This window comes from Tachypleus tridentatus, unplaced genomic scaffold (genome assembly GCF_004210375.1).
Source record: "Tachypleus tridentatus isolate NWPU-2018 unplaced genomic scaffold, ASM421037v1 Hic_cluster_2, whole genome shotgun sequence".
NCBI classification, from domain to species: Eukaryota; Metazoa; Arthropoda; class Merostomata; order Xiphosura; family Limulidae; genus Tachypleus; species Tachypleus tridentatus.
In genome coordinates, this window is record NW_027467782.1 from 8,155,985 (window position 1) to 8,180,840 (window position 24,856).

The 24,856-nt window shown below is 30.5% G+C and overlaps 2 long non-coding RNA genes across 8 annotated transcripts in view; one reads left to right on the plus strand and one right to left on the minus strand.

Moving 5' to 3' along the window:
- Nucleotides 1–206: 206 nt before the first annotated feature.
- The window catches only part of LOC143242965 (uncharacterized), a 785,169-nt gene continuing 760,519 nt past the window's right edge, over nucleotides 207–24,856 (plus strand). Inside the window, exons 1-5 of one of the 5 annotated variants that reach the window (XR_013023518.1) lie at nucleotides 413–617; nucleotides 3,476–3,561; nucleotides 5,725–5,862; nucleotides 6,751–6,908; nucleotides 14,018–14,425. This is a non-coding gene — a long non-coding RNA (uncharacterized LOC143242965). The other 4 variants (XR_013023520.1, XR_013023519.1, XR_013023506.1 and 1 more) reach the window with 4 other exon arrangements.
- LOC143242966 (uncharacterized) lies at nucleotides 8,461–24,481 on the minus strand. Of its 3 annotated transcripts, XR_013023524.1 has the most exons (7): nucleotides 24,353–24,481; nucleotides 21,686–21,768; nucleotides 19,385–19,522; nucleotides 18,339–18,496; nucleotides 11,293–11,372; nucleotides 9,720–9,840; nucleotides 8,461–9,095 (listed from the first exon to the last, which is right to left on the minus strand). It is a non-coding gene; the product is annotated as an uncharacterized LOC143242966 (long non-coding RNA). The 3 variants fall into 3 exon arrangements; XR_013023523.1 differs by having other exon boundaries at nucleotides 8,781–9,095; nucleotides 18,339–21,772; nucleotides 24,353–24,444; XR_013023525.1 differs by lacking the exons at nucleotides 8,461–9,095; nucleotides 11,293–11,372 and having other exon boundaries at nucleotides 9,800–9,840; nucleotides 18,339–21,772; nucleotides 24,353–24,444.

The following is a 24,856-nucleotide window of genomic DNA, read 5'->3' on the forward strand; positions in this document are numbered from 1 at the left end:
CATTAATTACTTACCTTAGGATCTGGAGACAACTATTGTGATATCATCCAAGTCCTATTTGTCACCTTTTAACCTCATAATACTGTTAGAATTACAAAATATTCCATTCTGCTAACAATGACAAGAATATAAGCATAATGTGCGCTTTTAATATTCTTAATATGACGAGAATTTTTTGCAGATTCGCTTTGGCATTTTTTTTGGAATTGTTGAAGTCGTTCGATAACACATGTAGCTTACTACGCAGGTCACTGACAATTTGCAAGCAAAATATTGCATTCAATACGTTGGGGTTAAAAGATATGATGCAGTAAAATGTTTATAGATTTATTTATGTGAAGTGATGCCCCCAAGGAAAACCAAACGAATCAGGAAAGAAAATTTACAAGAAGAAAAAATTATCAAAGTGAAACATATTTAAATTTTATTGTCGTGTACAAGGACATTGTAAATATTAACCAGTGCAATATTTGTACTTGTAAAAATGTACTGTAACTTGAATTTACCGTAGCTGCTAAGCCTAATGCTAGTCTGTGAGGGTTAATACGAAAACGAGTTAGTTAACCACATAATTAATAATTGTTCATTCTCATTACAAGTAGTGTCTGCCGAATTATGTAAGTAGATTTGGACAACATTTTAAAATGAAATTATTAGTATATAACTTATAAGTAGGGACTACATAAATTGTAAATTTACAATTTTTAGACTTTAAAGGCAATGGTGAAAAACGTGCTTTGAATTGTGGCTGTATTGTAATAAAAAAAAGGTATTTCTAGTGGTTGAGTGAGTCCTACAGGTTATTATGGTTTTATTCTTACTGTCACTTGTACACGTGAAGCAACTAGTAAAGCTTCAAGAGCACTTAACAGGGCAAGTACTTCTCTTTATAACTTAATTGTATTAATGACTCTTTATGTGCAAGTTGTAAACTATGAAAAACTAGTTTTATAATATTAAATAGTTTTCATTAAAACAAATTCAGATACAAGACCAAAACAGCATGGGTAGATAATTGCACTTTGCAGTCACTTTGGATCTTTAGTTAATTGGTTGATACCTTTACCAAAACCTGATTGGCCAAAATACAGATAACTGTTGCACACTTTGTGAAAATTTGATCTACAGCTGGCCACAAAACAGATGTCAACATGCTACAACATTCAGTGATTAATGTGCTGATCCTGTATTGATAAAGTAACATTGATACAGGAAAAGAAGAAAGTGACAGTGTAGATGTAATGGTTCAGACTTAGAGGTCAAAATTGCATAAAAAACAGGTGTGAAAGAACTGCAAGGTAAATTAAAAGTATGAAGAAAGAGAAAATGAAGGACTGATTCATCTATTCCACTGGAGAGTGATGAAGATGAAATGTGTAGCAGTACTTCTGAGGATCCCATAGAGTTTGTGACACTGAATGAATGATGCAGATAATTCAAGAACTGAAGTGTAAACGCAAGACATTGTTGTGGTATTTCAACGTGGCACAGGAGCAATGCCGATTCAATTTGGTATTGAATCCACAACAACATTAAACTTTCCAAATCAAGAAGCTTGATGAAAAGCATCAAGTTTCAGTGCTCTTGAAAAGAGCAGGTGATTGCTTGCATTCTGCATGGCAGGATTAAGGATTCTTTGTACTACGTTACTTCCAAGAGATCCAGATGATCTTATGAACATGACTGGAAATACAATTAAATCTGATGATACAAAACTATTCTCATATGCCAACAATATGCAACAAGTTTTGCCAGAGAAAGTTACACTTGCACTGATATGTTAGTCAGTGATGTTTAAAGAAATGAAAGATAGATTGAAGAACAAACTTTTGAAATAGCTAGATGAGAATTATCCCACTGATGTGAAGGTCATGGCCTTTGTACCTACTCTGAAAACAAAAAGCAAGAATGAGAACAAATAGTTAATAACATAACATACACATCTTCCAAGTTTACTACTGTGTACTATGGGAGTCAAAAACTTTCAATAGCATTACTAAATCTGCATATTTTTTTCATAAAACTTTGTAGGAGATTTTTGTTCAACCAGAAAACTCTAAAAGTGAGTTTTAGCTCATTCTAGAATGATGTTATTTATTAAGGATAGCCATTCAGCACAAATCCTGGGTGTCTGGCCTGTGGAAGCAGTGTTAAAATTTGCAAACAGTCTAAAAAAGTTGATTTATTTATATCAACCATTTGTAATTTTAATGTATTTGAACAGAAACTAAAATAAATGGTTATCTTTGTTGATGGTGGCACTATTTTTTCTCTCACTTTGACTATCTGAATTAGATTTGCATTGCTTAGCTTTAGGCCAGACCATAAAATAACTTGTTGTTGCAAAATTCATGGTTAAATTTCAAAATTTCGTAATCAGAATGAGAATTGATACATGAGTTAGTTTCATGCAAAGTAATCAATTAATTTTATGAAAATAATCAACTTGTGTGTCCAATTATTACCATCTTCAATATTCAGTAATCAAAAATTAATCTTTTTAGAGGCAGTTCACATCTTGCACAGAAAGCTGTCTTTTTATGTCTGCCTTAGAAATTTCCATGCTACTTGTGAATTTCTGCTGATTGTGTGAGTGACTAATTTTCTCACACAGGTGTAGTAATGATGGATTACAGTCATGTTGACTAATTGTTTTTTCAATTACATTGTGATACTTCTTGTTTGGTGATATTGTTTTGTCTGGTGCACATGAGATGGTGTGTAAGGCAAAGATGAGACTGTTTCTTGTTTCTGTTTTTTTATAGTATTCTTTGGCTAGTGTATCAAATCTGATTTTGAAATAACCAAATACTTTGTTGAGGTCAGAAAATGACTGATTTGGGGTATATTCAGTGGTGATGCACACCAACACACACACATCCTAAATAGATCAGATGAATTTAAGTTGGGTCTGGTAAAGGCAAATTCTGGGTGTTATTTACCTCATTTTACTGCTTTAATATCATGCTGAAAAGGTGTGGTCAGTTCTTATAAACTTATGAGAAGACAGTGCATTAGCATTCAAAATATTAGTCAAACAAGGTATCCAAGGCTACCTTAACTTTTACCAGTGTTTGAAACTGCAGAATTTTCTGTTGACCTTTTAACATGTCTTTAACACTTTGTAATTTCATAATTATCATCAACATTGTCTGTAGAAAAGTATGAAGAAAAACAGTATGAAAGGCTGTGTAAAATCATACTTCCATATAGTTATCTTATAAGTACCACATTAATGTCAAATTCATAAAGTGTAATTTTCATCTTAACAGCTGTCACATTTTCTTTATTTTTAATGAACATTTATTACATAATATGTTTTGAATATTTTAAAACTCTAATTATCTTTGTAATGCATGATTTGTTTACTTAATCAATGAAATAGTATGCCATGTTTATTAAAGTTATTGATACAAAGGTTCAAACAAATTGTTGGTAATATAAGAGTAATCACACTCTACTCACATTACCTTAGGTAGATCAACAAGTAGGAAGAAAAGAAGGAAATTGAGGACCTGAACTTGACATTAAAATCTGTAACAACACAGAAAGATGAGAAAGGTAAAATACTACTCTTTATATTAAGAAATAGGTTTTTTCTGTCACCTTTCCTTGCTTGTGGAGAATGAAGTTAATGTTAGATAACACTGCACAACAAAGTTTTGCATCTTGAACACTGTTGGGTGTTCCTTATAGATTTTTGGCTGCTGATAATGAAAATCACATCCACATTTGCCCATTACGTACAGTTTCATTGAAATCTTCAGTTTTGCTACAATGGGAAAACAATATCAGGGCAACTGGAATTTGTCAATGCTTGCTGACTACTGTTGGACACTGCAACGTGATGCACCGGACATTGAATACAAACAAAAATCAGGAGCAAAACACTTTTAATTATGTTGAACTTAATAGCATATTAGAAACATAAACGCAATTAAATAAGTTATTGCCAGTAAACAGTTAGCTGTCTATTTCTCAAAGTTTCTACTGATGAAGCAAAACCAAAACTATATTTGTGCATACCCACCAGATACCTGTCACAATCAGCAAAACCTTTTCAGGAAGCAAAACATTTTAAAAAAATTGTTGTGCAGTATAATTTGTGTATGGAGTATAAAGGTTTATTTTATTTTACCTAATACAAATGCTAGATTAGACAAGCTTTCCCATAAGTTATTTCTATGTAATTTGATAGAGAGTGTGAGCAAGAAATTCTGAAATTTGTATATTCCTATTGTTGTATGACTTTCAACATAACAAGTACGTGATATGTATCTCAGGACAAATGGTTATACCAAAATAAAACTGAAAACAATGTTTTGACCTTCTTAGGTCATCTTCAGATTAACAAAGAAGGGGATTGCAACAGTTGTTCTGAAATACATTTTTACTTCAAGTTGGTTTCTTGTCATCACGAAATACATGATATATTGTTAATCACTTAACCTCTCCCTACATGTTGATATGGCATGTTTTTGTAAACATATAAATACAAAGATTTTGATTTTTTTTCTTTTTTTCCAGTGTTGCTTTTGCTTGTTTTGAAGTGGTGTAAAATGAGCAGGAGAATATGTCAATGTGAGGTTTAATAGTACTAAAAAACATAGGATTTTATAGTTAACTGAAGACTTTTAAGAATTACTACATAAAATGTTATTAATACAGATTATCTTTGGATACATCAATGATCTGGCTGTCTAAGTAGGTCATAAAGGTTTTTAAGATATTATTTCTTAGAAATAGCAAATAACATAAGTTGAATCTTTCAAACTGAGTTATTCAAGAAAAAGTTAAAATACTTTCCAGAATTACTGTGGTTTTTATACCTTATGTATTATATAGAAACTGAAATACATCATGATGTATTCTACCATATTACTATTGCTCTTGATATGTAGTCTTAAATGTGTTTAAAGATGGAACCTCTTTGCTTTCTACTTTTAGAGATACATTTCCCTGACATAAGTGACGATTTTTTCAGCATTAGTCATATATAAAAGAATTTCTAAAGTTTGGAACATCAGGTTTACAATTTCACCCATTTAAAGTTCTAAATATTTATTTTTCATTATTTGTTTAAGGTCTGGCACTAAAATTGTACTAATGTATAACTTGTAATTATAAATATTTATTCTTTATCAGTGAGAGTTAAATATTTTCTTAAGGAGTGGTTGGAAAGAAATACAGTTTTATTCCATATGAGTTCTGCAGTTATAACACTTAGAGAGACATAAATCAGGTAGATAATTGTGACTAACCAACAATAATTGGCTTTATAAGTACAATGAAATTATTTACATAGCTACACCTCATTCAAAACAAAAAGCATAAGCTATTATATTACTGTAACTTCATTGAATGTTATTTTTATACATTTTAAAAATGCATGTTGGTACATTTTATCTGTTTTTATAACTTTAAAAATTAAAACAAAAAAAAGTGTGTGGTGCAAGTATTGTGAACATATTAACTGAAAGCATGAATTCTTATACTGTACATAGCTATCTTTAATATTAAATTAGTTTTCATAATTTTTGTGTGTGTTTTTCAATAGTTAGGTCACTGATACTCTTAGGGTGAATCAAAACAAGTGTTCAAAGTCTGCTTTATGTAAATCACACACCACAGCATTGAAGTGTTTTATCTTGTTACTCTCAACACGGCTACAGTTCAGTTACATTCATCTCTTGCAGAAAGGTGATATAACTATTTTAATTTCAGGAACTGATCCTAAATCTGCACTGTATGTTTTTTATAAGTAAGAACAGTGTAAGAAAGGTGACAAATGCAAGTTTTCCCACGATGATGTTGAAAATAAGAGTGAAAAGAAGAGTATTTATGTAGACTTGAGAGATGAAGGTAATGTAGTTTATTTTTTATCTATGCATCTATTATCTGTTAAAAATGTGAAGTGTAAAGGTCTTTTAAATCAACTGTATGGTTTTCTGTGTTTGCATTATTAGTGTTAGACTACTGAAGCATTTTAAGAGTTTAAATGACAATCTTCAGTTGTACCTTTTATAAAATTAATGTAGATAAATCTAATTCTGTTAAGGGTTTATATCTTTCATTTCAAATATAAAAAGTTTAAATTATATATTTTTTGGTCAAGATGAATTTTTATCTAATAAATAATTTGGATTTCAATCAATTATTGCATACTGCACTTGATAAACCAGAATAAACATATAATATCATAGAAGAATATTCCTGCAGCTTTCAAATAGTCAAAAATATTTTCAGAAGTAAAACCACAACAACAAAAGAAACAAAATTCCTGTCTTTGGTATTTTTCCTCTTTTTCCCTGAGCCTTACATTAAGATCACTTGTTCACTTTTATGAGAGCTCTGGGTATCTAGTATGTTGACAAACCAAATTACTGCTGCAGTAATATATGATCAGTGTATTGACTATAGAAATTCCCATTATAGCTGAACATGCTACTGGTAAGATTTTCCAGGAATTTAGTTCAACGTTATATACAGACTAATTCTAAGGAAATTAGATTCATGGGTTTAGCCACTGATTTCTTCTTCTTTTCAGTAAAACAATGTTTCTAAGTAAGAATGTAATCAATAAGAAGACATTTGGACTCTGTTTTTCTTTGTTTTTAACACTTTTTATTTTAGCCTGTCATATTCCACACCATTTCAAGAGTTTTAGTTTTCCACTACTTTTCATGCTTCCAAGTTGTTTGCTTTTGGAGAGAATTGCTCTTCTCATACTTTTGTTTCTGTTGATACCAGTTCTACCAGGGGACCGGTACATGTTGATAAACTTTACTACACTTCAAATCTGGTTGATATACCTATGGTAGTTGTGACTCAGATATCATTTGTGTGGCTTTACTCTTATTTACACATGGGAGAATTGAGTATTTCATGTCATTAATGTATGGATTTTGGTAAGTTAGATATTTATATGTCCTTTATCACCTAAGTTATTTTAAATGAATTGTAAATGAGATGTTGATTATTAATTGTGTTATTACTAGATACATTTAATCACTTTGCAAGTACATTAATCTTACATACTTTGTGGTCTCAACAGATTTCATGGCTTTGTTAGTTCATTATTAGTAATTTAACTAGGTATGTTTAGCCTAGATTGTTTGTAAGTTGCAATTATTACTACTAGTAACATATAATTATTTTATTTTTCAAAATTGTTAATCATGTGCTAAACCATTTTCCCTTCATAATCCACAATTTAAAATTCTTCCCCACAGTGTCCACTTCATTGCCCTAAATCATGTTTTCCATTTCAGGACTTTCCTGTTTGTTTGGACAAACCTCAATTCTTTTTTTTCACTCTATGATAATTTGTGCTCTTCTCTCTATGAATAACTAGATAATGTTTGCTTCTACTCATTCACAGTCCATAGACCACACTCCACTGATTCTACAAGATACAATAGAGGGAGGATTCCTCATGATAGTGGGGGGAAATACATTCTTATCTCCTCTCAATAACCCATTCATTTGGGTAGTTTTCTTCTTTTCAACCTCATTTGGTTGTAGACCAAGGAAGATTCCTCCTGAGTAGTTTTGTACAATAAACTAAAATTGAATTTGTAGATTATGTGTACCCACTCAACAACAAGAGGGCTAGCATTGTTATTCTTACTGTGATACTGAACAATGATTACACTGTAATATAACAATCAGGATCCAAGGCACTTTCCCTGAACATTTTTGCTCAGGTTAACTGCACTTGTTGCTCACAAAATTCTTATGAAAGGTGTTTCCACAGGATATTTTCTGCCCAGATGGACTGCACTTGACATAATCTGTCTTAATCCAAGACACTTTCTCTGCATGTTTTTATACCAGTACTTGACCAGATCATATTTATACCAAAGGTGCTACCTCCTGGGTTTTACCAGGAGAGACCACTCTTGTTCATCAAATAGTTCTCATGCAAAGCACTTCTACTTAAAGATGTTTGCCTGGATGGACTTCACTTGGCATAATTCAACATATCTTATGGTGCTTTCCATGGATGTCTTTCCCTGTAGACCTCACTTGGCCACAGTATTGTATATCTGAGGTGATTCTCTGGGCACACTACACTTGTTGATCAAATAGTTCTCATGCATGGTGTTTCCACTGGATGTTTTTACCCAGATGTACTTCATTTGGCATTATTTGTTGCATTCCAAGACACTTCCCCTGGATGTTTTCTGCCTAGGCAGACTGTACTTGGTCTGTTCATGTACCCTTTTTATAAGTTTGTGTGGGTTAAATATCAATACATCTGTTTTCACTTTTTGTTATTTCTGTTTAACTGTCAGAAATGCATTATGTTTGCTTTTGTTTATATCCTTCTGTGAATTTGTAGAAAGTTATTAAATATCTTTTTGTATTTAATAAATACAACTATACATTTACAAAATTAAAAACACTATTTGATATGTGCCAATCAATGAATTAAACTCACACTGCTTAATTTTTCTCGCCATTTATTTTACAATAATGAATATTTATAACAAGATATTCAATGAAAAATATACATTTCACAATGAAATTCATAAAGATAGAAAAATTATTGCTTTCTAAAAATCACATTTACTTCTGTTATATCTTGTTTTACTTAAAACATTTTATCAATCTTACACAATTTTTGTTTTTAAGGTAACTTTAGCATTTCAATTCTAGAAACACTATATTAATCACTGCATTGAGCAATAAATTGCTAAAACCAAACTTGGTAACTTTGAACAAAACATCAGGTTCAATAGAATGTGTTTTTTTTTAACTTTAACAAAAATGTTCAGCTATAGGTAAGTAAGTAATAAATAAATGTAGAGCAGACATCTACTAGTGGTACAGATCATGTCTGTGGTAGGGCACTTTGTAAAACAATCTTGAAATTATCTTTAAGAAGAATCTGGGAGATACAAGTCACTGCCAATGTTCAGTTACACACACTACAGTTAAGTTTCATACATTGTAACTTTATAGGATTTCTACTTATTCCACATCCAATTCTTCATCAGATAGGTTTTCATTGATTGGAACAGCTTCTCCATCTACTGTAGCAGTAAGATGATCTTCTCAATCAGCTGCTTCAGGAAGCTTCCCCTCCTCTCCTACAAATTTATTGTATAAAACAATCATAATGAACACCATGTTAGTGCAAAATACCACTAACAATGATACCAACAATTACTGATATAATTATCTATATGATATTTAATCAACATAATCTGTCCTGATTTTTCTCAATACATTTTGAAATATTAACAATAACTAACAAAGCAAATATATAATTTTTACATATATCAATACATTCATCATTCTGGCTTTTTAGTGTCTGTAAAAAAATTTGCAAACTACCTTTTACAGACAGACCTTTCTTTTAACATTTTCAATGTCATGATTTTTTCTAAAAATCAAATAGTTGTGGTTTCGTTAAATAAGTCTGAACGTCTTTTTTTAAATTAATAAGCATTAAATACAAATTATTATTACAGTTGATAATAAGGGTTTTTTAACAATATCTTACTTTAACAGCTAATTTATATTATGTTCTAACTTCGTATTATTATAACATACATTTTAAAATTTTGTCAACAATTCTCTTATTAAAATAGATACTTCATATTAAACCTTAACTATAACTTTCCTACTTCAACAGACACTTGAATTAAATTTAAGGCACAACTATAACAGTTACTTTCTTAATGTAATACACACTCAGTACATCTTCTTACCATATAGGTTTGCTTTTCTTCTGTTCACTTCATGAAGATTAGGTAACAATGTTAATCCTACATTTGCTTGCAGGATAAAGGTCTCAGTTGTTAGTTCCAGATATGAATCACAGTTCTGCAACTGCAAAGAAAGTTTACAAAGATTAAATTTTTATATGTTCCAATGCCCTCAAATTTTATGATAAATATATCTCATACACGTTAGCATTGACATGGACAAAATTTAAAAGTAATATTTATATATATTAATTCTGCAATTATATTTCTTAACAGAGCTAGCACTAGTGGGAGGGAGCTAAAATAGTTCTCCAACCCCAAAGCTACTATTATCCATAAATTTAGTTTTACCATAATTTCAGATTTAATCCCAGCATATGTCTCACTGCCCCCCTTTTCAGTTAAGAAAAATCTTGAACTGGGACTGATTCTTAAATGATGGTTAAAAACATGAAATAAATTAATATATGTATTTTTTAAACTTTTGGCTTGAGTTTAAATGTTTATTTTTATTTCCTCCAAAACTATAAAATCCTTTTGAAATCAATTTTCAATTTCCCAGCTACAAAAGACACAAAACTGTTCACTGATGTGTCAACACTGACAACCAAGTTTGCTGGTATTAATAAAAAAAAGAGAGATTATAATTAAGTCTTTTTTTGTATAAAGAGAATTCTTCCAATATCCTTGTGATACCACAGCCTGTAATGTGGAGACAGAAATAAAAATATATAAATGTTTCACTGTACAACTTTTTTTTTCTCTTTGAAGAAACAAACTATGATATCAAATGATATTGATGAACTGGATAAAACACATACTGTTTAATTAAGCTGTGTGTTTTCTTATAGCAAAACCACAAAGGGCTAGCTGCCCAGCCCACCGAGGGGAGTCGAACCCCTGATTTTTGTGTTGTAAATCCGGAGACATTCCACTGTACTAGCGGAGGGCACTTAATTAAGCAACATTCCTTAATAACATTTCCATGAAAATCCTTAAGAGATAAAATAGCATGCAAACAAGACCTCATGCTTTGAGGTCTTCACCCATCTAGCCTTCTACAGCCAAGTCTGGGTTGAATCTCTGGTCCACTGAGCTGTTTGAAGACTCATAACTATGAAGATTCTAGTTTACTCTTCAGATAAACATACTTAACAATGAAAAGAATAAACTTGACAAGTTTAAATATGCTCTATGACCACACTCATTAATAATGCATTTTGTACTATATAATGTTAAAATTCTACATCAACTTGTCTTGCTATTTTTAAAGTTAGCTTACCTCTTCTTAAGCAAAGTACAAGCTATGTTTAAAATAAATATATAATTATTTATACCACAGTGATGATCAGTAATTTCAAGAATGATTTTACAAACTGTTGATCACTTCTTACGTCAATCAAACAATATCAATATTTACAATAGATGATAACAAGTAGTTATATTTCATTAAATTAAAGGGTGACCAGTGGAGTTCATCTATTATAATTACACCATGATGATGGTCAACAAACTTTAACTTACTAATAATACTCATCATATGATGACAGTCATACAGTTTTACAATATCACTTACACCAATGTGATGACCAGCTTTAAACTCTTCTTTTTCTGTCCTGTTCCACTTGAACTTTTTCCTTCTTCTCATTTTGATATCTACAAATCAAAATAATGTTGTTGTTGATACTATGCTTACAAAATATATTTCAATTAAATATTGAACAAACATGCAATCAGACAAATATAAAAATTTTTGTACACAATGTCTTTTATACTTACATATATGTGTATGTACTTATTTCCCAAATTTATATATTAACTGTTACACTTTACACACGTTTTCATTAAAAGAATGTAATAAAGATCTAAATTGTTATAAGTCAATAAAGTCTTGTGTATAAAAATCTAAACAACTTAAAACAATGACAACAACTTATGTACATTTTTATGAAAATATATTAAAAGTATACTATCCTTCATAAACATAAAGAGAGGAAGACAAAAGTACAAAATATGAAATTCAATAAGTAAACTTGGATTGAAGTGTGGATAGACAGAGAATAAAATACTTTTTCCATGCCAAAAATGTTTAAAATGAAATTCTTGTCAAGTTAGACCTAAGAGCTGCTCTCTTGAAGTACACAATGTAATGACACAATTGTAAAAATTAGATATAATACAACAATATATTATAAAACACACACAGAACACAATTTTATAAATTACATAGAGCAAGATGTAATTTTATGAATGCATACAGATAACAATTTATGTACAGGAAATATAACTGTATAAAATTATGATATTATTCAATAATAATGTAATAACAAAGTATTCAGAGAAAACTTATGTCTAAACTTTACACCAACTTGAATATAAGACTGTTTAGTGGAGGTAGTGTTACTAATTAATTTACTTTGTAACTCACTGATGTTGAGGCTATTGAACACTGTGTTTACAATCCAGTGATGTCAAGACTGTGATACATGTATAAATAACTATAACTAGATGAATGAAAAGAGAGTAAAAGTCACATGAGAGAGAACTTCTGTCACAGAAAAGTTAGACTTTGTAAAGTTAACTGTTGTGGAAGTGAATGGTTGGTAGGTTAGGGTGACATTTAAAGTTTAAAAGAGATAAGGAGAATATTATGTCTCATAAAAGGGTGTTCTAAACCAATTGAACCCACATATGTGGACTTCAACAAAAGAAAGATGATAATTGGAAGTACAAAAAACAGAATAATACTGAAAGTTAAGGATACAACCGTAGTAGCTCATGTGATATCATGATACCACTGTGATTAAAAGACATAAAAGTTTAGCTTGTCAACTGAATTCTAAAACTGTTGAATTGGCTTAAGTGGACTTTGGACAATAAAAAGAAAACTGTATAGTGTCTTAGATACAAATATTATCTCCATAGTGTAAATAATTTTGTACATACATTTAACTTGTTTCAAACATATATTATTTTAAAAAAACAAGTGGAGTGCATGTTGTTAATTTTTTGTCAATTTCACTGCCAGCAAGTCAGAGATACCTACTGTAGAAAATTTTGTGGTCCAACACACTTATAAATTTACATTACTATTAAGTACGTTTACAACATTTGGTAAGCCACAGCCATGATTACACAGTGGTAAGTTGTGTTAGAAGAAAATGAGAAGGACAGTGGAAATAAATACCAATATGTGCACAACTATAGTAAAAGTGCAAATAGCATGGAGATTACATGATATATAACCATGTCAAATTTTGATAAAAGAATGGAAAGAGGAGAGATATCTTCATGGATAGACCAGGAAAGATAGGCCTTGTGCAACACAACAACATGGTATCCAGCTAAAGTGAAGCCCTTTCAGATACCTTATGCAATGAAATACAGTGGAGCGCCGTTAAGATGCAGTATTTGGAGGGTCAACCTGCTTAACCACGGCTTAAGTGGTCTGCGGCTAAAACCTTTGTGACTGAAAAGCCGAAGTCGCTAACAGCTCAGAAACTGAAGTGATGTCTATTGGGTTTGTGGGTAATATTTATACAATTCCATAAAAATATTGGATTATCGAATTAAAAATAATACTTTAATTATTGATCACTTTTTCACGGATTTACCGCGGATTAAGTTTAATGTATGGAGAGGTGTGATTCGGTAACAATGGCGGCCTCCATAAAGCTGGCATACAGGGCGGATAAGGTAGATTAACGGTCAATTTCTACTGTAATATATTCTATTTATTTCCCAAATGAAAGCAAATCCTTTTTAAATATCTCTTTGAAGTTATAAAGCCAGGATTAAATTCGTAAGCCACGTTTTTGCACTTTCTTAAATTAGCGGTGAGCCGCGATAATCCTCGCTCATATTTGTCATGTCAGTGTCAACGACAAGGAGAGTGTGAGAAACTTTAAAAAGCCAGGTAGTAGATTTAATACATCAAAAATTCTGGGACAAGACTTGCTACAGCGGCTTAAGCAATTTCAGGTTTAATGGCTCCACTGTACCTTACAAAGCAGGAAGCTGAGGCAATGTTGGAAGCTGGAATTGTTAAGCCTTCAAATTTAGCCTACCATTTACCAGTTTTAATCACAAAAATTAGAGATAGGTTAACTGTTTCTAAATAAATTTCCAAAAGCTGAATCTTGTGATGAAGTTCAACTCTGAAACTATGAACAACCTAGAAATTATAAGGTCAGGTTCTCTTCAAAGATCAACCTCAGTAAAGGTTATTGCCAAATCCTAATGAAGACAGGATTTACAGAGAAGACAGCATTTTTAATACTAGATGGATTTACCAATTTCAGCAGGTGCCAAGTCAACTCTGCAGAAACATTCAACTGTATGATAAGGATGATGCTGTGCAACACCACCAATATCAAGCACTATGCAGATGCCATCCTGACACTGTGAAATGGGATAACAACAAAATGTTTTGTTACCAACTGGAATATAGAAAGTTTAATAACTAAAATATCAGAAAGCTCACAAATAAGTCTGTTTTTAATATTTATACATTATGAGTGTCAGTATCAGTTTTTTTAAATAGATGAATGTGTTTCATGGTAACCACAAGTTTCATCACATGTTAAGTATACCATCACTGAGATGTTTTGAGAGAACAAACCAAATGCATCACCTTTTACAGTTACAAATTTGTATATGATCTATACATGTCTGACTGTCAAGTTTTTAAATGACAAAAATGTATTTTCTGTGTGTTTAATGCTTAAAACAACATTAAATAGAAATATTTTATAACTTATGTACTTTCCATCCAAGTGGTATAGTAAACAAGTTAGAAAATCTTGATTTTCTGTATTAGAACTTACTATATTAGTGGGGGTTTCTTCTTAAAATGCTTAACAAGTTTACAATTTTTTGTAAATTAGTTCTGTTTAAGGATTTAAACATCTACAGTTTGTATTTATTACCACCAGTTAAGAGTACTTATGAAAGAAGCAAAATTATGCAAAGGACAACATTAAATAATGTTCCTCTTCTTTTTTTGTTACTAAATCCCTAATAATCTCATTAGATAAGAATTGTGTGCCCTACTTTGTGGAAAATAATTCCTTGAATTCCTTGAACTGATCAATTACACTCAACCCATTAGTACCACACCTTTTATAACCCATACAAGAAAAGCACATGCTTACTTCTTAACATTTTTCAACCACAACATTATTCTAACGTGGTATCATTTTTAATTTTTTCTTTCACTTTTTTTTTTCACTAATTTTTAAATTACCCTTAATTTCACATAACAGCCTTCATCTTTTTAACAGTTGCCATTTTTAGTTAAACAATTTATTTATCTTCATTATTTGAACAAAATAAACATACTAGAACATTACTTAATAAATATTTACAACATCACAATATTTTGCAATTTCCTACCATATTCACCAAATAGTAAAATTGTACAATTTGATGACAGTATTTTATTTGGTGAACATATTAAAAATATGTTTACAAACACTGCAACTTAATAAAATCATAATGTGTTTATTAAAAAGTAAAAACAGTAATTAGAAACAGAGCATCAACAAAATAACTTTATTATGCTTTAAGCAATCTCAAGTTATGCAACCTCTTTGCTTCATACAATATACATTTCAGTGTGTAGGTATATTATTAAACTTGAAGATGACAAAACCTTTTCCAAACACTATACATTCATTATCATGTTAAACTTTTAATAAGATTTGTTATCAGTTCAACCCATCTTTAAACTGTATAAGCTTACCTTATGCAAAGTTATCATATATTTTCTCTTTGAATAAAACTAAAACTATAGCTTTAAAATATATATAATTTTATACACAAATACATTCAGAATTCACAACAAAGGGAACAGAAAAGAAACTTTACAAAGCTATAAAAAACAACCTATATTTTAACTTTATCAACACATGATAGTCTATGTGCTATATCCAAGCATATTTAAACTTTCTCAACAACTGTTATCATAGCAAGAATAGTTTCTCTATTTCTTTTATGAAGAGGGGTCCAATTAGACTTCTAGTGGTTTAATTAATAAGTGTACATCACATTCATTGTTTTTATTATTTATACCTATGTGTTACAAGTAATTAGTGATAAAATTAATTAGAAAGTCTATTATTATTAGTTCATATAGGTTGTAATGAACAATTTAAAATCTATATCTTTATTTCTACCAATGTGATCAATTAGAAAATAAAAACAAACATTTAAAAACTTTAATTGAAATAAATTATTATATTTTGAAAGGAAAACCACGTCTACAACTATATTCACATTTTAATGTTTGCAAGCATCACATCTGTTTTCAATTCTTTTTTGTCACTTGCATTTTTACTTATTTTGGATACCAACAGTACTAAAACATTTGTCAGGAACATTATAACTTTCAAACAATGAAAAACAGATTTTAAAGTAGGCATATGTTACAAGAGCTACAAGTGTCATAAATATAAGGGCTACAAATGATGTAAGAAATAATAACTACAAATAGTTATTTCAAAATTTGGGTTGAAATAAAGTTTTTTATTATCATTTAGAGAAAAAAGGTAATTTTTTTCTAACTTCATTACCAAAATGTCTGGTGCATATAGCTTAGTTGCTTTGCACCGTAAATTGCCAAGCTAACCAACCAACAATGAAAATGTCTAAACCCTCCATTATGCATTATAAATTCCGAAAAATAGCACTTTCTTTAAGGAAAACAAATCTCCATAAAGTCTAGAATGCATGCACACTGTTAATTTCTGGATAAAAACCAAGGCCTGATAATTTACCAGGGAAACATTAAGTTGATGTTCATATTATTGTATTCATAAGTCAATGGCTGAAGCTACACCTGACTGTTATAGATTCAAAATAAACTAAATTCAAATAAATAATAATAAAGGTAATTAATAGACCAATCAAACAGATACTGAAACCTCATATTTATTTTCAATACTATTGACTGTTTTCCTAATTAAATGAAGGGGGAAAATGGAGGGAGGAGTTAAGACCCCACAGATAAAAACATTAAATGATACAGGTATTACTTTAAAAAAAAAACAGCTAGAAGGGATGGGGTTTCAACTCCCTTGATCTCTACCTTAAATTAATGCCTATTCAAATATAATATTAAACAATATTATTATTAATCTCTGAAAAATGTGCATAATGTTTACCCCTATGGATCCCTTCACCTCACCTGCATTCTCTCATACATAACTGAAGAACACAGTTATTAAATACTAAAAATATGAATGACTGGACCACTTGGGCTCCTGCTCTAAATGTGCTCACACTAATACAACTTTAAATAATAGTGATACAATTGTAAAGCAAAAACATCACACAGTGTGAGAAAAAAATCAAAATACAATAAATTTACACCTAATTATTTAAATAGCCAGAGTTGACAGTCAATGGTTCAAAATTGGTGCAGTGATAGATAGCTTCTGTAGCTTTGCAATAACAATGACAGGAATAGTAAATTTAATGGCAATGGAAGTCATAAAGCATCCCCACACCTGCCTCTTATGCAAGTTTGTACCTAACAAATATTTTGATCATCTGGATATTTGGAATAACTAGAAACATTAATTTCAATTAGTTTATTACTTTCATGACAACTGATTTAATCATAATTTTGATTGATTGCTAAAATAAGTATCACAAACTCTTATTTTGATTGGTTAACTGACTCAGTTCTTCTGCAAGCAGATGCATGTTAACATCACATAAGCAAAGAAATCAAGTTTTACTAATGAAGACAATTAAACTTAAAATGAAAAAACATTTTATAACATACAATACATAAGGCATGAACTAGTAAATGTTGTTACTAGTATATGGATGCGGGCAGTGTGTATGGGTAAGAAGTTTCACTGATCTCTCAGTTCCCACTAAAGTGAATACATACAAGTTTGATCCATAGTTCACATCCCCACAAAGATAGAATACATTTAACTGCAAGAAATGTGAGGTGAAGAACATGTGAACTGCTTGCTCCAAACCTGAAAAGGAGAAGGCTGGGCCCAAATGAGGTTGAAAAGAAGAAAACTACCCAAATGAATGGGTTATTGAGAGGAGTTAAGAATGGATTTCCCCCACTGTCATGAGGAATCCTCCCTCTATTGTATCTTGTAGAATCAGTGGAGTGTGGTCTATGGACTGTGAATGAGTAGAAGCAAACATTATCTAGTTATTCATAGAGAGAAGAGCACAAATTATCATAGAGTGAAAAAAGAATTGAGGTTTGTCCAAACAAACAGGAAAGTCCTGAAATGGAAAACATGATTTAGGGCAATGAAGTGGACACTGTGGGGAAGAATTTTAAATTGTGGATTATGAAGGGAAAATGGTTTAGCACATGATTAACAATTTTGAAAAATAAAATAATTATATGTTACTAGTAGCAATAATTGCAACTTATAAACAATCTAGGCTAAACATACCTAGTTAAATTACTAATAATGAACTAACAAAGCCATGAAATCTGTTGAGACCACAAAGTATGTAAGATTAATGTACTTGCAAAGTGATTAAATGTATCTAGTAATAACACAATTAATAATCAACATCTCATTTATAATTCGTTTAAAATAACTTAGGTAGTAAAGAACATATAAATATCTAACTTACCAAAATCCATACATTAATGACATGAAATACTCAATTCTCCCATGTGTAAATAAGAGTAAAGCCACACAAATGACATCTGAGTCACAACTACCACAGGTATATCAACCAGATTTGAGGTATGGTAAAGTTTATCAACATGTACCGGTCCCCTGGTAGTACTGGTATCAACAGAAACAAAAGTATGAGAAGAGCAATTCTCTCCCAAAGCAAACAACTTGGAAGCATGAAAAGTAGTGGAAAATTAAAACTCTTGAAATGGTGTGGAGTGTGACAGACTAAAATAAAAAGTGTTAAAAACAAAGAAAAACAGAGAGTCCAAATGTCTTCTTATTGATTACATTCTTACTTAGAAACATTGTTTTACTGAAAAGAAGAAGAAATCACTGGCTAAACCCATGAATCTAATTTCCTGAGAATTAAAGTCCGTAGATAACTTTGAACTAAATTCCTGGGAAATCTTACCAGTAGCATGTTCAGCTGTAATGGGAATTTCTATAGTCAATACACTGATCACATATTACTGCAGCAGTAATTTGGTTTATCAACATATTAGATACCCAGAGCTCTCATAAATGTGAACAAATCTCAATGTAAGACTCAGGGAAAAGAGGAAAAATACCAAAGACAGGAATTTTGTTTCTTTTGTTGTTGTGGTTTTACTTCTGAAAATATTTTTGACTATTTGAAAGCTGCAGGAATATTCTTCTATGACATCATATGTTTATTCTGGTTTATCAAGTGCAGTAAGGAATAATTAACTGATTGAAATCCAAATTTTTTATTAGATAAAAATTCATCTTGACCAAAAAATATAGAATTTAAATTTTTTATATTTGAAAAGAAAGATACCCTTAACAGAATTAGATTTATCTACATTAATTTTCTAAAAGGTAAACTGAAGATGGACATTTAAACTCTTAAAATGCTTCAGTAGTCTAACACTAATAATGCAAACACATAAAACCATACAGTTGATTTAAAAGACCTTTACACTTCACGTTTTTAACAGATAATAGATGCATAGATAAAAAAATAAACTACATTACCTTCATCTCTCAAGTCTACATAAATACTCTTCTTTTCACTCTTATTTTCAACATCATCGTGGGAAAACTTGCATTTGTCACCTTTCTTACACTGTTCTTACTTATAAAAAACATACAGTACAGATTTAGGATCAGTTCCTGAAATTAAAATAGTTATATCACCTTTCTGCAAGAGATGAATGTAACTGAACTGTAGCCTTGTTGAGAGTAACAAGATAAAACACTTCAATGATGTAGTGTGTGATTTACATAAAGCAGACTTTGAACACTTGTTTTGATTCACCCTAATAATATCAGTGACTTAACTGTTGAAAAACACACAAAAATTATGAAAACTAATTTAATATTAAAGATAGCTATGTACAGTAAAAGAATTCATGCTTTCAGTTAATATGTTCACAATACTTGTACCACACACTTGTTACATAAGTTGTTTTAATTTTTAAAGTTATAAAAACAGATAAAATGTACCAACATGCATTTTTAAAATGTATAAAAATAACATTCAATGAAGTTACAGTAATATAATAGCTTATGCTTTTGTTTTGAATGAGGTGTAGCTATGTAAATAATTTCATTGTACTTATAAAGCCAATTATTGTTGGTTAGTCACAATTATCTACCTGATTTATGTCTCTCTAAGTGTTATAACTGCAGAACTCATATGGAATAAAACTGTATTTCTTTCCAACCACTCCTTAAAAAAATATTTAACTCTCACTGATAAAGAATAAATATTTATAATTACAAGTTGTACATTAGCACAATTTTAGTGCCAGACTTTAAAAAAAAAAGCTGAAAAATAAATATTTAGAACCTTAAATGGGTGAAATTGTAAACCTGATGTTCCAAATATTAGAAATTCTTTTATATATGACTAATGCTAAAAAATTCCCTAACTTATGGTAGGATTTCAATGTCAGGGAAATGTATCTCTAAAAGTAGAAAGCAAAGAGGTTCCATCTTTAAACACATTTAAGACTACATATCATTATGATGTATTTCAGTTTCTTTATAATACATAAGGTTTAAAAACCATAATAATTCTGGAAAGTATTTTAACTTTTTCTTGAATAACTCAGTTTGAAAGATTCAACTTATGTTATTTGCTATCTCTAAGAAATAATATCTTAAAAACCTTTATGACCTACTTAGACAGCCAGATCATTGACATACCCAAAGATAATCTGTATTGATAACACTATGTTGTAATTCTTAAAAGTCTTCAGTTAACTATAAAATCCTATGTTTTTTAGTACTATTAAACCTCACATTGACATATTCTCCTGCTCATTTTACACCACTTCAAAACAAGCAAAAGCAACAATGGAAAAAAAGAAAAAAATTAAAATCTTTGTATTTATATGTTTACAAAAACATGCCATATCAACATGTAGGAGGAGGGTAAGTGATTAACAATATATCACGTACTTCGTGATGACAAGAAACCAACTTGAAGTGAAAATGTATTTCAGAACAACTGTTGCAATCTCCTCCTTTGTTAATCTGAAGATGACCTAAGAAGGTCAAAACATTGTTTTCAGTTTTATTTTGGTATAACCAGTTGTCCTGAGATACATATCACGTACTTGTTATGTTACTGGAAAGTCACACAACAATAGGAATATACAAATTTCAGAATTTCCTGCTCACACTCTCTATTGAATTACATAGAAATAACTTATGGGAAAGCTTGTCTAATCTAGCATTTGTATTAGGTAAAAATAAAATAATAAACCTTTACACTCCATACAAAAAATTATACTGCACAACAATTTTTTTTAATTTTTTGCTTCCTGAAAAGGTTTTGCTGATTGTGGCAGGTATCTGGTGGGTATGCACAAATATAGTTTTGGTTTTGTTTCATAACATAGAAACTTTGAGAAATAGACAGTTTACTGTTTACTGGCAATAACTTATTTAATTGCATTTATGTTTGTAATACACTATTAAGTTCAACATAATTAAAAGTGTTTTGCTCCTGATTTTGTTTGTATTCAATGTCCTGTGCATCACGTTGCAGTGTCCAACAGTAGTCGGCAAGCATTGACAAATTCCAGTTGCCCTGATATTGTTTTCCCATTGTAGCAAAACTGAAGATTTCAATGAAACTGTACATAATGGGCAAATGTGGATGTGATTTTCATTATCAGCAGCCAAAAATCTATAAGGAACACCCAACAGTGTTCAAGATGCAAAAACTTTGTTGTGCAGTGTTATCTAACATTAACTTCATTCTCCACAAGCAAGGAAAGGTGACAGAAAAAAACCTATTTCTTAATATAAAGAGTAGTATTTTACCTTTCTCATCTTTCTGTGTTGTTACAGATTTTAATGTCAAGTTCAGGTCCTCAATTTCCTTCTTTTTCTTCCTACTTGTTGATCTACCTAAGGTAATGTGAGTAGAGTGTGATTACTCTTATATTACCAACAATTTGTTTGAACCTTTGTATCAATAAGTTTAACAAACATTGCATACTATTTCATTGATTAAGTAAACAAATCATGCATTACAAAGATAACTAGAGTTTTAAAATATTCAGAACATATTATCTGATATACGTTCATTAAAAATAAAGAAAATGTGACAGCTGTTAAGATGAAAACTACACTTTATGAAATTGACTTTAATGCAATACTTATAAGATTACTATATGGAAGTATGATTTTACACAGCCTTTCATACTGTTTTTCTTCCTACTTTCCTACAGACAATGTTGATGATAATTATGAAATTACAAAGTGTTAAAGACATGTTAAAAGGCCATCACAAAATTTTGCAGTTTCAAACACTGATAAAAGTTAAGGTAGCATTGGATACCTGGTTGGACTAATATTTTGAATGCTAATGCACTGTCTTCTCATGAAGTTTATAAGAACTGACCACACCTTTTCAGCATGATATTAAAGTAGTAAAATGAGATAAATAACACCCAGAATTTGCATTTACCAGACCCAACTTAAATACATCTGATCTATTTAGGATGTGTGTGTTGGTGTGCATCACCACTGAAAATACCCCAAATTAGTCATTTTCTGACCTCAACAAAGTATTTGGTTATTTCAAAATCAGATTTGATACACTAGCCAAAGAACACTATTAAAAAACAGAAACAAGAAACAGTCTCATCTTTACCTGACACACCATCTCATGTGCACCAGACAAAACAATATCACCAAACAAGAAGCATCACAATGTAATTTGAAAAACAATTAGTCAACATGACTGTAATCCATCATTACTACACAACCTGTGTGAGGAAATTAGTCACTCACACAATCAGCAGAACTTCACAAGTAGCATGGAAATTTCTAAGGCAGACATAAAAAGACAGCTTTCTGTGCAAGACGTGAACTGCCTCTAAAAGATTAATTTTGATTACTGAATATTGAAGATGGTAATAATTGGACACACAAGTTGATTATTTTCATAAAATTAATTGATTACTTTGCATGAAACAAACTGATGTAATCAATTCTCATAGGTATACAATTGTATTTCATTCTGATTAAGAAATTTTGAAATTTAACCATGAATCTTGCAACAATAAGTTATTTTTTGATCTGGCCTTATGCTGAGCAATATAAATCTAAATCAGATAGTCAAAGTGAGACAAACTTTCTCTGGCAAAACTTGTTTCATATTGTTGGCATATGAGAATAGTTTTGTATCATCAGATTTAATTGTATTTCCAGTCATGTTCATAAGATCATCTGGATCTCTTGGAAGTAACGTAGTACAAAGAATCCTTAATCCTGCCATGCAGAATGCAAGCAATCACCTGCTCTTTTCAAGAGCACTGAAACTTGATGCTTTTCATAGAGCTTCTTGATTTGGAAAGTTTAATGTTGTTGTGGATTCAATACCAAATTGAATCGGCATTGCTCCTGTGCCACGTTGAAATACCACAACAATGTCTTGCGTTTACACTTCAGTTCTTGGATTATCTGCATCATTCATTCAGTGTCACAAACTCCATGGGATCCTCAGAAGTACTGCTACACATTTCATCTTCATCACTCTCCAGTGGAATAGATGAATCAGTCCTTCATTTTCTCTTTCTTCATACTTTTAAATTACCTTGCAGCTCTTTCACACCTGCTTTTTGTGTCATTTTGACCTCTAAGTCTGAACCATTGCATCTACACTGTCACTTTGAACTTACAAGCCACTTTCTTCTTTTCCTGTATTAATGTTACTTTATCAATAGAGGATCAGTACACTTAATCACTGAATGTTGTAGCATGTTGATATCTGTTTTGTAGCCAGCTGGAGATCCAGTTTTCACAAACTGTGTAACAGTTGTCTGTTTTTTGGCCAATGAGGTTTTGGTGAAGTCATCAGCCAATAAACAAAATTTCCAGATTGACAGCAAAGTACAATTATCTACCCACCTTGTTTCTGGTCTTGTATCTGAATTTGTTTTAATGAAAAATATTTAGTATTATAAAAATAGTTTTTCATAGTTTAAAACTTTCACATAAAGAGTCACTAAAGCAATTAAGTTAAAAGGAAAAGTACTTGTCCTATTGAGTACTCTTCATGATTTACCAGCTGCTGGAAAAGCCTTTTTTCCTGATTACGATAGAGCCACAATTCAAAGTAATAGGACATGCACTTATTTCACCATTGCTTTTAAAGTTTAAAAATCGTAAATTTACAATTTATGTTGTCCCTACTTATGAGTTATATACTAATAATTTCATTTTAAAATGTTGTCAAATCTACTTACATTGAACATAACATTTGTAATAATATTGCAGATACTACTTATAATTAGCATGAACAATTATGTAACTAACTCATTTTTGTATTAACACTCACAGACTGGAATTAGGCTTAGCCGCTACGGTAAATTCAAGGTACAATATATTACTTCAACGTACAAATATTGCACTGGTTACAATTTACATAATTCAGTATTTCAGTACCTATGTATACAACAATAAAATTTAAAATTGTTTTACATTGATATATTTCATTCTTTTGATCAACTTTCTTTCCTGGTTCGTTTGGTTTTCTTTGGAGACATCACTTCACTAAAATAAAACTATAAAATTGTCAGTTTTCTGAGTAGTTAGCTATTTGTATGTGTTATCAAGCGACCTCTACAGTTTCGAACAAAGAGTACAACCGAATCTGCAAGAAAGTTCTCGTCATATTAAGAAAATAAGAAAGCATGCGTATGTTTATATTCTTATCATTGTTAGTAGAACAGAACATTTTGTGATATCAGTAGTATTATTAGGTTAAAAGGTGAGAAAGAGGACTTGATTGATATCATAATAGTTGTCTCCAGATCCTAAGATAAGTAATTAATATGATTTTAATCTGTAATTTTGATATTGCATTAGTTTTAGAACTAGCGCTCATATTAGCAATCATATTATTATGATTGATATCATAATAGTTGTCTCCAGATCCTAAGATAAGTAATTAATATGATTTTAATCTGTAATTTTGATATTGCA